The sequence below is a fragment of the Pan troglodytes genome, chromosome 2 (genome assembly GCF_028858775.2).
Source record: "Pan troglodytes isolate AG18354 chromosome 2, NHGRI_mPanTro3-v2.0_pri, whole genome shotgun sequence".
Taxonomy (NCBI): Eukaryota; Metazoa; Chordata; class Mammalia; order Primates; family Hominidae; genus Pan; species Pan troglodytes.
The window spans coordinates 12,180,062-12,196,678 of record NC_086015.1 but is presented as its reverse complement, the minus strand read 5'-3'; the positions used below and the strand labels follow the sequence as shown (position 1 = coordinate 12,196,678).

Sequence of the window (16,617 nt, the reverse complement as noted above, 5' to 3'; positions counted from 1 at the left end):
CAATCTATTATTATTATTGTTTAATCCCATGTAATCATCACTACCCTGTGAAGAAGATATTATTAACATCATTTCTTTTCAACTTTTTGTTTTGAAATAATTATAGGCTCACATAAAGTTGCAAAAATAGTACAGAGAGGCCCCATATACCCTTCCTTCAGCTAAAGATGACATCTTACATCACTGTAGTACATTATCAAAACTAGGAAACTGACTTTGGTACAATACGATTAGCTAGACTACAGACCTTATCACCTTACTCAAGTCTCACTGGTAATTACTTCATTTTGCAGATGAGAAAAGTGAGGTTTACTTCAACTGCTGATATCAATTGCCCCTTGAAAGTTGTGGTCAAATTATGTGGATTTATGTTATGAATTGTTTGTCTCTATTGCCTATTTGTGCTTGGTGACAGATGAGGGGGGAAAATGTAGCACTACTTGACCACTCTGACTACTGAAGACTCACCTGTACTTATAATTACAAAATTTTATTTTTGACACAAAACATGCATTTTTTCAGAGAAAGAAAGATTCCATTGCAGATCTTGACTGTTTGAGGGCAAGCTGACACAGATGTTGACAAGATCACAATAACCTAGATAGATGCACGACAATTTGTGCCCTGGTGCCAAATTCCAATGGCCATAAATATCTGCAAAATAGTCTCAATTTTTCTTTTAGTTATCACGAAAGGCAAAGATTCTCATATGAAATAAAGCTGAAAGGAACCTAGGAGTCAACTCCTTAAGATCTAGGTAAAACTGGCTTGAAACTCTGCCAGTTAGTCAGTGGGAGTTTTTAAGATTTCAGTGACTTATTTGCAGGGATTGTATTCCCTTCCCCTTGTTTGCCTCTAGTGATTCTATTCTGTCATATTGTAATTTTATGTTAATAGCCTTACATATATAAAATCATGATTTTATATCTATAACAAATATATATTATATGTATAATAAATAGAAATAATATATAATATATACTATATATGGAATAAATATATTATATATATATCATACATTTTAATACATATATAATAAATATATACTTCATCTATATGTGCAAATATATATATGTGTGTGTTTTGTCCACAGTTTCTGGTTCATAACTCTTATAGTCCTTGTTACGGTCTTTTGTTATAATGTTGGGGCACGTTAGTTCTCAGCGGCAGGCCTTAGGAAACCTAATCTCTCTTTCTCCTCTCCTTTTACCTGGCCAAGGCAGGACTCTAATCTGATTGTGGGTTCAAAGACCCTCATTCTGGGGAGAGAGGGGTCCTGCCCCATAACCTAGAGGAAAGAAGGCTGCACAGAGAGACCAAGAAAAGTCTGAACAGACAAGACTTGCTGGGTTTAGATCGTGTGCTTTTTGTCCAATCACATTTCCACGTGGTTGTCAATCATGCCTATGTAATGAAGCCTCCACAGAAATCTTAGAGGAGCAGGTTGAAAGCTTCTGGAGAGCTGAACAGGGGAGGTTCCTACAGGGTGGAGCACCTGGAGAGGGTATGGAAGTTCCATGCCCTTTCCCCCGTAACTCACCCGACATGTCTCTTTATCTCTTTCCTCTGTATCTCTATCGTTTATAATAAACCAGTAAACATAAGTAAATGTTTCCCTGAGTTCTTTGAGCCTCTGCAGCAAATTAATTGAACCCAAAGAGAAGTTGTGGGAACCCCAACTTGAACCTGGTCGGTCAGAAGTTCTGGAGGCCTGGACTTGAGACTGGTGTCTGAAGAGAGGGCAGCCTTGGGGACTGAGCCCCCATCCTGTGACATCTGAAACTCCCTTCATGTAGATAAGATTTGAATTGAATTGGAGAGCACCCAGCTGGTGTCTGCTCTTCAGTGTATGGGGAATCCTCCACCCCTTTGGTCACAAATGTTTTGTTCTTTGTCGATGATTGCTGTGGTTGTGTGAGAGCTGAGGAAACAAAGTTTGAGAGTGTTTCCTTAAACCACATTCCCACACATAGTTTTCTGTGCTTCTCTGTATAATTGAATCTAAAACTACTTGAGTTTCATGAAAACTCTACCAGCCTCAAGTATTTTGAGAACTATAGGCTTAATAGAAGGTGTTAGAGGGAGAGTAGAGAGGTCTACATTCCACACTTGCACACAGAACAACTTCAATCTTGGATATTAGAATTTCTCTTCCCTAAGATCCTTTGGAGCCACGGTCCTGCCAGGCGGCTCTCTCAGCATGCCTCTTGGTGTCCAGCCTTCAAACTGTGTTCTCCATTTCCTCTTCTCACTCACCTCCCCTGCCCTTGGGAGAAAAATATTCTCCATCCCTTTTCTTTTACCTTCCTCAGACATTCTAGTCTCAAATACTTAAGCTTACACCACTTATTCAGCTAATTACAAGTCATTTCTCCAGCAATTTTAATTCTCTTCTTAAGATGACATCTGGTGCCAGGTGTTAAAAGGACATGTTGCATTGCTATTAATTACTATTAATTTTATTATGCATTGGTTATTCATTTAACTATTTAACTTTCTAATACCTTTCATTCTTTTGATTATTTTGAAGCCCCTGAAGGTCATTTGCCATCTTTTCACTTTCCTACTTTTTGTATCATGTTGTTCCGGAGCAGGGTCACTGGGGATGTTGCATCTTTCAGTAATAAATAAACCAACCCTTGCTGCATCTTGAGTGAAGGGCTCCCTTTGTATTCAAGAGCTACTGATTCGTCTCTTAAGATACATAGAAGATAAACTTGGTACATGTCTTTACAGATGATGCAAAACCGGTTAGAGCCGCAGACTTAAAGGGAGCATCAGCCACTGAGAAGTTCCCAAGTGATGATTGCTCTTAGAATCCCATTAACTTCAATTTTAGATATCAGTTTACCCTCCTAGTCCTATCTTCCCCTCTACCTGTTGACCCCACTGTGCCTCAAGCCTAGCACCAAGTTTTTCATAGAGTGAGCACCCAGCAAATATTCATTAAGTGCAGAACGGAAGAAAGTAGATATTGTAGCAAATAGGCTGAATTAATAAGCTCGTGAAGAGCCATAACATAGACATTCTTCCATTTCTTCTCTCCTATATTAACCCCTGTGTGGTGTAAGTAACCGATCAACTGGTCCCTTGGAAAGCAAGGTTGTAATGTGAGTTGAACATTTGTAACATATTTGTTGTTATGACAGGGAGGAACCAGTAATGGGTTCAATCACTCAAGGAAAGCACTACACCCCTTAATATTGTTTGAATCACGATAGTGTCTGGAGAGCAGTTGACACCTATCTATCCTTTGCATTCCAACCACACATTCTGGGAAAAAAACCTTCCTTTCTTCACACTCTTAAAATGCCTTTTAGCTAAATCTCACCCGGCACCAAGAGTGGGTGACATGCATATGCCAGTGATGTCTACTGTCATTCCTTATCAGCTCAGTGTTGTCATGTTTGATGGGAAGCCCTGGTTATGGTGGGCATAGATTCATGGATTGTGTTGACTGAAGTGACAAACAGTCTAATGTAATTAGTGTTGGCTGAGCACTGGGGATTCCTTATTGAAGGAGATTTTTTTTTCTTTTAATGTAAACCTCCAGTTGATCTTGGGGAAAGACACTGGATCACACTCAGGCCAGGTGGGTCAGCTGCTGCCATGTGGGGTGAGAAGTCTGGTGTGATAATTCTAGAAGCTCCACTTTTTTTTTTTTTTTTTTTTTGAGATGGAGTCTCACTCTGTTGCCCAGGCTGGAGTGTAGTGGTGGGCTCTTGGCTGACTGCAACCTCTGCCTCCTGGGTTCAAGCGATTCTCCTGCCTCAGCCTCTCAAGTAGCTGGGATTACAGGTGCATGCTAACATGCCCGGTTAATTTTTTTTCTTTGTTTTTTTTTTTCATTTTTAGTGGAGATGAGGTTTCACCATGTTGGCCAGGCTGGTCTTGAAATCCTGACCTCAACTGCTTTACCCGCCTCAGCCTCTTAAAGTGCTGGGATTACAAGCTTGAGCCACCACGCCAAGCCTAGAAACCCCACTCTTAAGGGTTTACAATACATAGTCACCTGGGCACTTTCATATCCATGGGTGTGGCTGGCCAGGGCTCCCATTATTTCAGCATGGATATTAGGTGATCACAAGGGATAGTTTCTCTCCTTTCCCCACTTTATTCATTTACTTATTTATTCATCCATTAACATTTCTACACTACTCCACACCCTCTGCACCAAGCACAATGCTAAGCACTGGAGATACAACACTGGAAGGTAGAGGCATGATCCTTGTCCTTTTGTTGCATTTCATAATCCTGTTTTGTAACCGTCCATCTCTGAATCTGTCTTCCGGTAGATGGTAAGTGCAATGAAGGAGCCAATGGTCAGAATGTTATGGTGTTCATATAACACATATGTAACACATGGGAAGCATATGCAACACAGCTTGTAGAAGACTTCCAGGGGTTACTGAGTTTTAAAGACAAGGAGTCATGTAGGAGAATTACAGGAGGTTTGTGGAAGGGAATGAGGAAGCAAGGACCTTCCAGATGGAGGGTACAGCAAGAACAGAGACCCACAGAAGAGGAGCACCATGGGATGCATGGTGTTATAAGCCATGTGGAGATGCTGAATGAGGCAGAGGAGTAAGAGATGAGACTAGAGGGAATGGAGGGGCCAGGCCACGGAGGGCCTGTAGATCAGGCTTAGAAGTGTGGACTTTACCTTGAAATATATCTTCAAGTCTTTATCTTGAAGCCTTTGGGGAACCAAGACTAAATGAATTAGCCCCAGAACTCGTTCTCTAACATGCCCATCAGTTGGCAGTAGGTAATCTTGTATCCTAACTCCCCTGGCTCGCTCCAATCTCGTTGGTCTCCTCTACGGCGCTGGGGATTTTTCACTGGTCAAAGGTTGCTGACATCATCTGTTGCTCAAGGCTCTCAATCTTGCTCCCCACCCCCACCAGAGCCAGGCCTGTGGGCTTGCAGCTTCTGTTCCATTTCAAAGCTGGACATTGATAACCTATTGACTTTAACCAGTCTCTACGGTGCTCCAGGAGAGTTCTGTGGGCTCTAAATTCTAGTTTTCTGTTCTGAGAAAAAAAATCTTTATTTCTTAGTTTTTTTTGCCCCAGGGGTGTGTCTTTGTTTTCCATACCGGAAAATGAAATGAACCCGTGTTTAGTGAGCATGCACTATGTGCAGGGCATTGTCCTGAGCATTTTCATCCATGTTATCTTATTTAATCCTCCCAATCACACTGCAAGGAAAGTTTCATTATTTCCCATACATAAAACAACTGAGTACCAGATAGGTCAGGTGAGTTCTTCAAGGACCCATAGTTAGTGAGTAATGAAGTTGGATTGAGCCCCGTTCAACCTGACTTCCTGAGCAGACTGTGGGGAGAGGCTGGGGCTAGTGCACTCGTCTTAAGCATTTATTAGCAGAAAAATAAATGCAATATCTAGTACCTGGGTGAACAACTGTTTCATCCCTTTTGTTAACCTTGGTCAACTAGTAGTGGCCGTCTGGAGAATCTGGCTCAGAAACAGTGCTGAGAATGATTAGCTACATGTGGTATAGGTGGAGATAGATGGTATCTATCCAAATGCCATATATTTGACAAACTTATGTATTGATAGGAAGGGTGTGACCACAGTGATACTAGACAGGGGTATAGGGAACAGCCAGTTGGGTTGCTATTAGAAGACCTGATTCTAGAGCTATACCCAACATTTCTCCTTTGCTTTTCGGAGTTGCATTTGCCAATTCTTCAATCACCTATTGATATACTAAAGGACTACATGCTTGCAAATTAGCTTAGCAAGTATCTTCATCTGGACATTTTTGAAGGAAACATATTTTAAGAAAACACATGCCTTCTGGTGCTCTATGCTTGATATAATTAGGTAATAAGCATTCAGCCCAGCCAGGCTTAATGTTAAAACCTTAATAATAGTGATTCTGCATGGATAATATACCGCAATGCTATAAGTTATCACCATTTATGAGTCCCATTGCTACTACCTACTGGGCACCTTTTTCTCTTCTTCTTAACTGTATGTTTAGGGAGAGAGTTTCACAACATTACAGGCTTGGAAGGCACAGTCAGAATGCTAATAAAGCCATCAACCCTCAGATGCCATCTTGTTAAAGTCTCAGCGAGGTGAGCAGTGCAGCATACCTTATGCCCCCTCCTACAAGTTTGCAATTAACATTTTATCTGCCCTATGTCTTAAGTCACAGCTTTGTCACCATTCCCTGGAGGCTGAAGGACTTTAATTACAGAAGCAATGCACTCATTCACTTCCTGCTGTATTCTGATGTCACCACCTCTGAGCTCCAGAGAGAGGTCAGGCTGATCCTAGGAAGTCATGTGGCTCAAATCCAATATTTTAATTTAGAGACCCAGTAAATGGCTTCATCAATTAAGACTGGCTGTACTTGCAGCAGACTTGCCGGGTCACAGCTGGAGCTTTGATTCATTTCATTTCTTACTGACGCTATCACAGAGTGGAGGGATGGCCAACGTTTCATTGGGCTGTGGAGAGCTGCCAGATTTAAAAGGAAGACTAATGATTGAGGAGGATTCTAAAGGGTAGGATTGGCTTTTGAAATGACAGCACATATGTCATGCTGGCTAAATGACGGTGCTTAATGGGGGTCCAGGAAAAGAGACACACATTATTTTATAGTTTGTTAGCAATTAATAAATCCCATCTCAGTGAATTAGCCCAGATCAGGCTTGGTTTTTGGTTTGGTTTAACTGCAAGTAAGTGGAAGTTCTTCTCCATTTGGTTTTTTAGGGGTCCAGGGTCTATCCATCTTTTGACCCTATCAGGTCCATACCATTTGCTCCAAGAGAAAAAGATAATGGAGGAAAATGCTACCTTTCGGAGGGTGAGGTTGGGGCTGACTCTTTCTTCCTTTCAACCTCAGGTCAGGATTAATCTTGGGACCCAGGATGAGGTTGGGCCTGCAGAAGCATATGTGTGGGTGAGGGAGTTGAAGTCAGAAGGAGGTGGAAGGAGTGAGGTTGGTCCAAGTGTAGTAACAGGAGTAAATTGTAGGAGCCAGGAGGGTCAAAACCTATCTCATTTCTTTCTCAAGCCCACAAGACCTGCTCTCTGCCAGTAGGACAATGAGGCTATAATGAGCTCGTTCCTGTTCCCCAAATTTAAACCTGTTTCAGCAGATCATCCAGTTGGCAGTGCTCAACTTCATGGAGCCAGGGAACATAAGTCCTGTGGGGAAAGCTCTTTTTGGCAAAGCCAGCATACTGAGAGCATTTGTATAGCTCTCAGCTCTACACATAATCCTTTGGAATTAATATCACACAATCAGATTTTTGTAAAGGGGTGCAGAGGCTAATGACTCACCCCTAATATTATTGGTCTTAGATGAAACATAATTTAGAATATTGTTTTAGCAGAGACACCATAGCTGCTTAAAATACATAGTGGCTATCATTTACATTTGCTGCCCGGTTATTATCTTGCTTATTTACAAAGAAAGTGGCTAGCTGTCACCCCAGCTTTCTTCCATAGTAAATTATGAATAATTTTGTTAAGGTTTGTACTTTGAATTTAAACATAACTGGGCCATTATGACCGGCTGCCGCCATAAACAGGCATATGATTTGCATGTCTACATGAGCAAATTGGAGCTGCAAGCGAGGGCGGCCTCACATCAGTACATTACTCTGCCTCCCCTCCATTGCGTGGAATTAACAACTGCCAGGGAAATCGATTCATAACAGAATGTCTAATCGAAGAGTTAGGACAGGATAATATACAGTTGCCAAAGTGAAGTTTGATATGAAACTTAAATCTTGTCTCTGGCTCCAGACATCGTGGTTGGAAATGCAAATTGTTCCTTTTAAGACTCACTTGCAAATGGAAGGAGCAATTTCTGAGTTAATGGACACCTGGGAATTTCCCCCACCCACTGGCAATTGGAGGTTCAGATTTATTATCAAGTTACTGGGCCCAGGACGCCTCTCGTTTTCCACAGCTTTCATCCCCATCAAGGAAGCTGCGTTTGGATTCCATCAAGTTCTTAAACTTATACTTGTATTAACTTTGAATGATTCTAGTGGAGCGTGTCACTAGTTGTGGCAGGATTATTTATGAGTTAAATGATTCTGACTCAGTTAGAAAAGCACTTGAGCTTCTAGCCCTGGTGGAAGGAAACAGAATTGACAGCGTGGCTCCTCAGGGAAGCTCGTTGTTTGTCATGACTTTTGTCACAGAAGCATTTCCTCAGAGATCTGACAGCAGACCCCCAGGGAACTGGGTCTCAGCTGGCACTGGCTTGGCTGAGACCCCTTCTATGGGCATTGGTTATGGATGGGATGAGGAGGAGTGTGTGTGTCAGTGGGGGATGTATTTTTTACCACTTACTTCTTTTTGAGAAGCCAACTTTGATATCCCAGTGGGTACGTACTTAAGGTATCTACAAGGCAGGAGAACCCATCCAAAATGTTCTTTGGAAAGTTTTGGTATGTGAAAGAAAACATCCAGGTAATCATTCTAGGAGAACCAAGAACTACCTTGGCTGCTCTCAAATGTCTTTTCTGATTTATTATTTAAATTAGCATTGATTGGGTTGACGTGTGCACCATCACCTTGCATTACTTGAGCCTCTAAATGTCTTATCAGGACCTTATCAATGGCCCAGCTTCATGTATGAACCAGCTGGGTGAGGCAAGAAGACCAGGGAAGGAGAAAGGCAGGAGAAATCCATTAGTGGGGAGCACTGAGTCAGAGCCCAGATGCTAACACTGCCGTGGTTCTCTGTCTAACACTCACCCTATTTCAGGTAAAACCATAGCACTATGGAAGGCAAAGTTCCCTGGATCAAGGGCCAGGGATGCTAGGTCTAGTCTTGGTCTTCGTCATCAACCTGATATAAGATCTCAGACTGTTCACTATTGTCCTATGTAAATATAGCTGCTTTCTCATTGGCAACTTCATCCAGTTTTCCTCCTTGGGTTGTGGTAGTATCTATGGAAAGGTAAACAATGAAAGCACTTCGAAAAGTAAAAAATGCTTGCCTATATCTTCTTAAGAGTACAAAGCTGGACCCTCTGAAGCCAAATCCTACACTGCAGCAAATATATTAGAATAAGGCTTTCATTCTTAGGCAATTTATGGAAAATATTTTTTGAATTCCTTGTTTTATATAAATGGATGTAATAATCAGAATTGTACTATGTCAGAGCAATTTTTTTCTGAAATGATTTAGGAGATAAGAACCAGATCGACTAAATTACACCTGTTGTAGTTGTTTATTTGAGATACACACACACACACACGCAGAAACACACATACATATATATATACACACACATACATACACATTTGTTGAGAAGTTGTCTCATAGACTAATTGCAATTAATAGGACTCTGATCTCTTTCCCATTTAAACCACTGATTTATGTAGCAAGACAAATGCAAACCTGGGATGTAACATACTGACTAAGAGAAATAAATGATTTCAAGTCAACAGCATGACAAATAGTCAGAACAAGCATCCACCCTCTGGTTATTACAACCTTTTATTATGATCTATCATTAAGCAACCCAGCATTTCATATAATGTGGAAGTTATTAATTTCCCAGAAACAAGTGAGGGTGCTCAGGTCTTTTACCTTCTCTGAAAATAAAATGGAAATTGATTAGGCAAACTTTTTGATTATGACCTGGATAACTTGTACCTTCCTCATTTTTGTTATATACTGAAAACCAACCACATAGTTGGTCCCAGCTAAAAAACAAAAACAAAAAAACAAAAAAACTTAGAGAAAAATCTAGTCTATCTTTCTCTTTGCACAGATAAGGATACTATGGTCCTCTTAGAGGAAGTTGAAAAGAAGAAATCTTGACCTGTAGAGCTGAACTATGTGTCTGGCACATAATAGATGCTCCGTAAGTGTTTGTTTGATGATGAATCTTCGGGATGAGGAACTTTCAGAGCAGAACACAATCAAGTGGGAAAATAATGGACTTGGCCGGGAATCACAGGGCTGCAAATGGGAGTCAAGATATCTGAGTTTTAGGCCCAAGTGATACTAGCAACATCTTATATGAAGCATATCACTTCCTTTAGCCTAAGTTTCTGTTATTTTCATTGTGAATAATACTTTCTGTTTTAGCTAACTTAGACCAGTGCTTTAGGGTAAATGAGAAAAGAGGCATCAATGCGCTTTGGAAAATGTCATCTAGTCTCCTCTATAGCTAGTGAGCTTGTCGCGTAGATGAATCAGCAAGATCAGCCTGTCTTTAAAGTAAGACTTAGGAAGCAGCAGAGAGAGCTAAGTGAGCTATTCCGCTGATGGCTAAAGTTAATGGCTGCCGTTTATTTATTTCTCTTCAAATCTTCTGGTATGGGAATGAACTTATCTAGATCAGAGCTGTAGGATGGAAATCAGTCTAGGATATTTTGATAATTAGAGTGTATGTATTGTGAGCCTTTTAAGATAAAATACTGGGCTAGGATAGAATTTCAATTTTCTTAGAGTTCAGAATCGAAGGTTTTCAGAATAATACTGCCTCGAGCACAGGGCAAAAATAATGAACCTACCAAAGAGAGAGAGGGTTAATCCTTTTTATTTAAAAAGCTCCAGTTTAAGCCAGGCAAGGTGGCTCATGCCTGTAATCCCAGCACTTTGGGCAGCTGAGGGAGGTGAATCACTCAAGCTCTGGGGTTTGAGACCAGCCTGGGCAACTTTGTGAAACCTCATCTCTACAAAAAATACAAAAATTAGCTGGGTATGTCGTGCACACCTGTGGTCCCAGCTACTCAGGAGGCTGAGATGGGAGGATGACTTGAGCCCAGGAGCCAGAGGTTGCAGTGAGCTGAGATTATGCCACCGCACTCCAGCTTGGGTGACAGAGTGAAACTCTATCCCCCCCACCAAAAAAGAAAGAAAGAAAGGAAGGAAGGAAGGAAGGAAGGAAAGAAAGGAAGAAAGAGAAAGATCTCAATTTTTAACAGTATGCTTACAGGTTTCTCTGTTTCCTCTATCAATGCTTCAGAAATAAGAGGTGAGCTCTGTTATATGAAAAGTCAAATTTGACAAAAGCAGTTCATTGAGGGATGGATATTTATGTTTTTCTATTAGATTCAGCCAAATTACCAGTTATCCTTGAGCATTTAGAAATATGAACATATACATTAAAATTTTATTGACTTTCTATAATTTTACAGTTGTATACCTAACCGCCAGTGTCTGAATGGTGTGACAATCCCATGAACACATCCATTTATTTTTTTTTTCCACTTGAAATTTGTCAGATAGCCACAGGTTGCCTTAATACAATTATAGTAGAAGTCAAATAATTGCAACATGAGATTTAAACCAGGACAGTTCCCTTTGATTGACAATAGACTGAAAACACTTATTATTGGGTCTCCCATCTCTCTAGCATTATGGTATTTTCTTTGTTTTAGTTGGTCATGCTATGACCATAAGAGAATGCCCTAGTACAGAGTCCAGTCTCATCTCTGAAGATAATGTCTTTCTTTGAAAATGAAAATAATCTACTTGGCCGTTGTGCATGTGTACACTTTTAGGTAGGAATGGTTGTGGTACCAATGAGGACTTTCTTAAGACCAGATGTGATTCTCAAAATCTCATTCATTTCCACCACCGTTTTATCAGACTGGGACCTCTCACAGACAATCACTATAACTAATTGTATGAGATGTCCATTTTTTCCAGGATCAGTTTGAAGTGATTCAAATATCAGGACTTAAAATTTAACCCTTGTTACATATATTATCTCTTATTAATGGAAGCAAATGTTTACTGTTTTTTTTTTTTTTTTTTTGCTCTCTCTACTCCAAGTCTGGAGGAAGTGGACTCCACCTGATATGGTGCATATTTTCCAAGGGTGCATATTTTCACCAAGGAAGAATGGTTTCCTAAGGCCGGTGTTTCTCAAATTGAGGTCCAAGCACTTCCTGCCTAAAATCAAATATGAGTCCAGTTAAAAATACAGATCCTTGGAGTCTACTGAAAGCTTAATGAACTAGAAACACTAGGATTGTGACTCAACAATCTAAATATACAACAGACTCCCCATATAATTCTTATGCATGCTAATGTTTGAAAACCACCACTACAGGCTTTAATAGAGTCCCATGCATGTACGGTCCCATGTTGCAGAAGAAATTGATGGTGAGGAAGGGGACAGCATGCTCCTACAGACTAGAAGAGGATACCAGGGGAGGGTTTGTGCTTCTAGATAGTTACAGAGAACTTCTATTCCCTCTAAAAATATCTCTTCAGCCAGTCTACTGGTTACTTTCTGGTCATTCTCCCATTTACACAAAGCTCATTTTGATTGGATGGCCCAATGCTGCAGGTGCTTCAGATATAGATGTGGGGTTAGGGCATAGATACATGAATACTATAACTCACCTTCCCTTTGGTTTTAGCAGAGTATCCCCTTGGCTGAGATTTACCTTTCCCTCAATCTTCAAGTCTTTACAATTTGAACATTTTCCTCTTGTTCGAAGAAACGCATCAACTGTTACTCTGCAACTTATGTTGATGGGTGTGTGTGGGCTGTATCATGTGCTAAAATCCTACGTTAGCTTTGGTACAATGCTCTTGACTCTTTCACTCAACACAAATCCATCAAAACCTCTTTTCCATCACCACTTACCCCTTAGTGAGTTAAGGAAGAGTTCTGCCCCCTTTAATAATGTTTTGAATCATTTTTATTCCCAACTCAGAAAGTGTGCTGCTTGATTACTCTGGTTGCTATAGCTACAGGTCTAATTTCCCTCCAGATCTGTCTTTTGGTGTCATATGTTCTCTATATGTTTGATCTGTAAGGGAGCTTTTCAGATATTCATCTAGTAGGTATCCTAAGGGAATAAGACATTAGGACATCAAAGTGGGCCATTCCTAAGCTTAGTTTCAAAAAATAACCACTAGCATTCCTGATGGTATATTTAGGAGAAAAATACTAAAAAGATCAGTTTTCCCAAATTCTTCTAGTAGTTCTCTATATGTTCCTTTTTTCTTTGCCTAAATATTTTCAAGAATTTTTTTGTAGTCTGTATGGTCAGCTTTTATGTAATAAATCTTAATGAATCTCTTAAATATTTCCCAAAACTTCTCATCTTCATTGGCAGTTACATCGGCTTTAATTTTTCCTTCCTCCTGAGGTCTTTCCTTTTCTTTTCTTTATTTAACATGAGAATGCATATTTTCCTTGTAGGACTCTGCAATGTCCACCAGTAACAAAATATTAGTTGTTTTAAAATTGTCATGTTACTATTCTCTGCTTACTAAGGCAATCATGTGGCTTAAATTATTTGGAGGATTACTCAGCAATTTAGTTAGAAATAGTGATTGGTCAGTGTTCTTCTTTTATATCTGATGCAATCTGGTCCTAATATGTTGTTTCAAAAATATCCCAGTTCCAAGGAGAATTCTTACGTTGCAGGATTCCAACTCACTCAACAAAAACAACTTTAGGAATATCACCTGAAGTGGCATTACCATGTCAATCTTCCCACAAGGCAAAGATTATTGTGTGATTTAGCTACTTACCTGTTTTGGAAGATTTCCAGCTTTATTTTTCTCATTTCTTTTGAGTGGCTGGTTTTAACAAAATCACCCAAAGATTTGAAAAGAAAAGACAAAATGAATGGCAAATTTATGGGCAATTTGGGCTTGACCTAGTGTGGAGGAGAGTTTGTTACTATCCTGGCCATGGTGGACATGAGAGTTTGGAGTTCTTTAAGGAGGCATTTCAGTAAAAGTACAGTTGAAATGATTAGTGCAGTCATTTGAAAACAACCAAAAATTTTTTTAGCTTACCTTGTGTCTTTGTGGATTTACCTATTCATGCACATGGGTGAAGTTAGGTTGACAGACTTGTCAAGCTGTGAAAGGCATATGGTATAAGGCTTTTTAATGCTTGATGAGGCAGAAACTACGTGAACAAATTCATTCTTGGGATTTGTAAATAAATGCATTAAATGCCTTGAATATTTAATTCACTTGTTCGTAATAATATTTGTTGACATGGAAGATAATAAAGTGTAATGACTCCTAACCTCTTAATGGGAATAATTCTTAAGAGCTGTCATTAATATGGAAAGTTTTAGAAAAAGGTTGGGTTTCAGCAGCTAATAATAAATGTGCTGTCCTTCTCTTGAGAAAAAAAACATAACCTAGCATTTGTGTACTCCTTAGAAGCTCTACTTTTAAACTTTTGTGGATTATCTTTTGCTTATCCTGTCTACTCTAGATTCCTTAGTATCAGGATGTTTACTGTGAAGACAACCACAAAATGCGAAAAAGGAATTATAGCTGAGAAAGTATCTACAAAACTCAAAGCACTTAAACGCACCAAATGACTACCTCCAAATGAATGAATCCAACAACAGAACAAGTTGTCTTTCCAATCTGATTTTCTAACAACAACTCCATTAAGGAATTCAGCAATGGTAAAAGACCATAGCATTTGTCTACATAGAAAAACATAACTGTGGTTGTAGAAGCCAACAACTGGATTTTCCTCTATATCAGTATAACTTCATAGCAAAGAGGATGTATTTATTATTATTCAGTTAAAACTGGGAGAACTAGAACCTCTGTCACACTTATTTCTTCAATAGTAGCAGGAGGCCCCAGTGTGGTTGACTTTTTGATGCTCTTGGTGGCAGAGCTTTTGGAGAAACTTGATCTTGTTAGGGAATAAAATCGAAGAATGAAGGAATCATTTGACTTAGGTTTCTCTGAGTTCCTGCTGTGTCCTAAAACTCTCTGAATTGCCAGAAAAAAGTACATGACCTTGAGTGTACTTAATTTTTGTTCGATTTCTTTAAAAATTGGAAATCTGAGGCCGGGTGCGGTGGCTCACACCTGTAATCCCAGCACTTTGGGAGGCCGAGGAGGGCAGATCACGAAGTCAGGAGATCGAGACCATCCTGGCTAACTCGGTGAAACCCCGTCTCTACTAAAAATACAAAAAATTAGCCGGGCGTGGTAGCGGGCACCTGTAGTCCCAGCTATTTGGGAGGCTGAGGCAGGAGAATGGCTTGAACCCGGGAGGCGGAGCTTGCAGTGAGCCCAGATTGCGCCACTGCACTCCAGCCTGGGTGGTAGAGCGAGACTCCGTCTCAAAAAAAAAAAAAAAAAAAAATTGGAAATCTGAACACGTGATAAATCTCTAATTAATCAAATCATTGGTTAGCCTGGAGAACTGCTTTTGGATCTTGATGGATGACAGAGAATCTCTCTTTGTGCTATTTTTGTTCTACCATGGATCTCCTTCCAGCAGGCGCTTCTCTGTACTTTCCTGTTTAGTAACATTTACAGTGTTTATTCAGTTGTTTTGCTGGAAGGGCTCCTCTTTTCCCTTTTTTCAGTGTGAGGAATTGTTGACCTTTTGTGTACACAGCATTTAATGAGGTCCCCTTGCAGCTAAATGAACCCAGATCCAAACGCTGGTCATTCAGGTGATTGGGAAAAGAGCTGTGCAGCCAAACTATATGACTCAGACCCCAAAGAAATTTGTCCTCTGAAGGAATTGGAATTAGTCCCATGTAATTTGCAATGTCCTTAAATCTGGGCCTTCCATTCTTCATTGTGTCAAGGTCCACCATCTCTCAATAGTCCCTGAGATAGCAGAGATGATTATATCTTAGATAAATCCTTTATAAATTATTTGGGTAGGTAAAGAGAAATAGAGAAAAAAAAGCCAACATATTTTGCTCGCAGGCTTTGAAATCCATATCCAGAAAGTAGTCTTTAAAATATGTATTATTTTATTGCAATATCATAAATTTCTCTGAGTTCCATATTACTCTGAAAGTACCAATCTGTTATAATGTTACATATTATCACAAGGATTCAGAAATACTCAGGTCAAATTATGGCTGCTAAAACTACCTCCGCAGAAAGTTCTTGAGTATTAACTTGGAAAGAAATTTGTCTTTTTCTTATTTTCAGAATTAGAAATGGATTCCACTGTGTCTTATCCAAGAGAAAGAAAGAGGGTCTCTATTTCTAAAATAGAGCACTCCTTCTATCTTATCATATTTATCTAAATAGATGGGTATAGTGGTTTCAGAGCTTCACACCTTTCCAGAAAGCATGAGAACTAAATTGTGCCTGTCTTTTCTAGAACATTTATTTTTCAAGTCATGTTCTAACTAGGCTGCCATTATGGACATTAAATACACCAAAAACCCTTGGCTGATCAGAAGCATACTGATCTTACTTTATTCAATAAAGATTTACGAAATGCTGAACATTTGCCTGTTCTTAAATCACGCAATCAGAATTAAAGAAGACATGGTTCCTTTCCTTAAAGAGCTTATAGTGGGGAATAAAATCAGCCAATAGTGAGAACAAAGTATTATGAGTGGTGATGGTAACACAAGGACCACAGAAAAGGGCCATGATACCCCCTTGGTGAGAGTTGAGAATGTCAAAAAAGGCTCATTGAATGAAATGACACCTAAGGGCAAATAGAAGATGCTGAACAAGAGTGGACCGTAGCAAAAGTTTACCAGGTAAAAGGAAGAGCATGTGGAAAGAATCACATGCTAGAGAATATATAGAAAAATATAGTTGTTCAGCAAGATTGGAGAGTGAGCTGCCTTGAGGCAAGCAGGTTGTTTCATTAACTAAACAATTTTGACTTTA

The 16,617-nt window shown here is 39.7% G+C and overlaps 1 long non-coding RNA gene across 2 annotated transcripts in view; it reads left to right on the top strand.

Annotated features, from left to right (window-relative positions):
• LOC107970553 (uncharacterized) overlaps positions 1-16,617 on the top strand; it is a 585,037-nt gene that overhangs the window by 334,629 nt on the left and 233,791 nt on the right. The gene's annotated exons all lie outside the window — the stretch shown is intronic.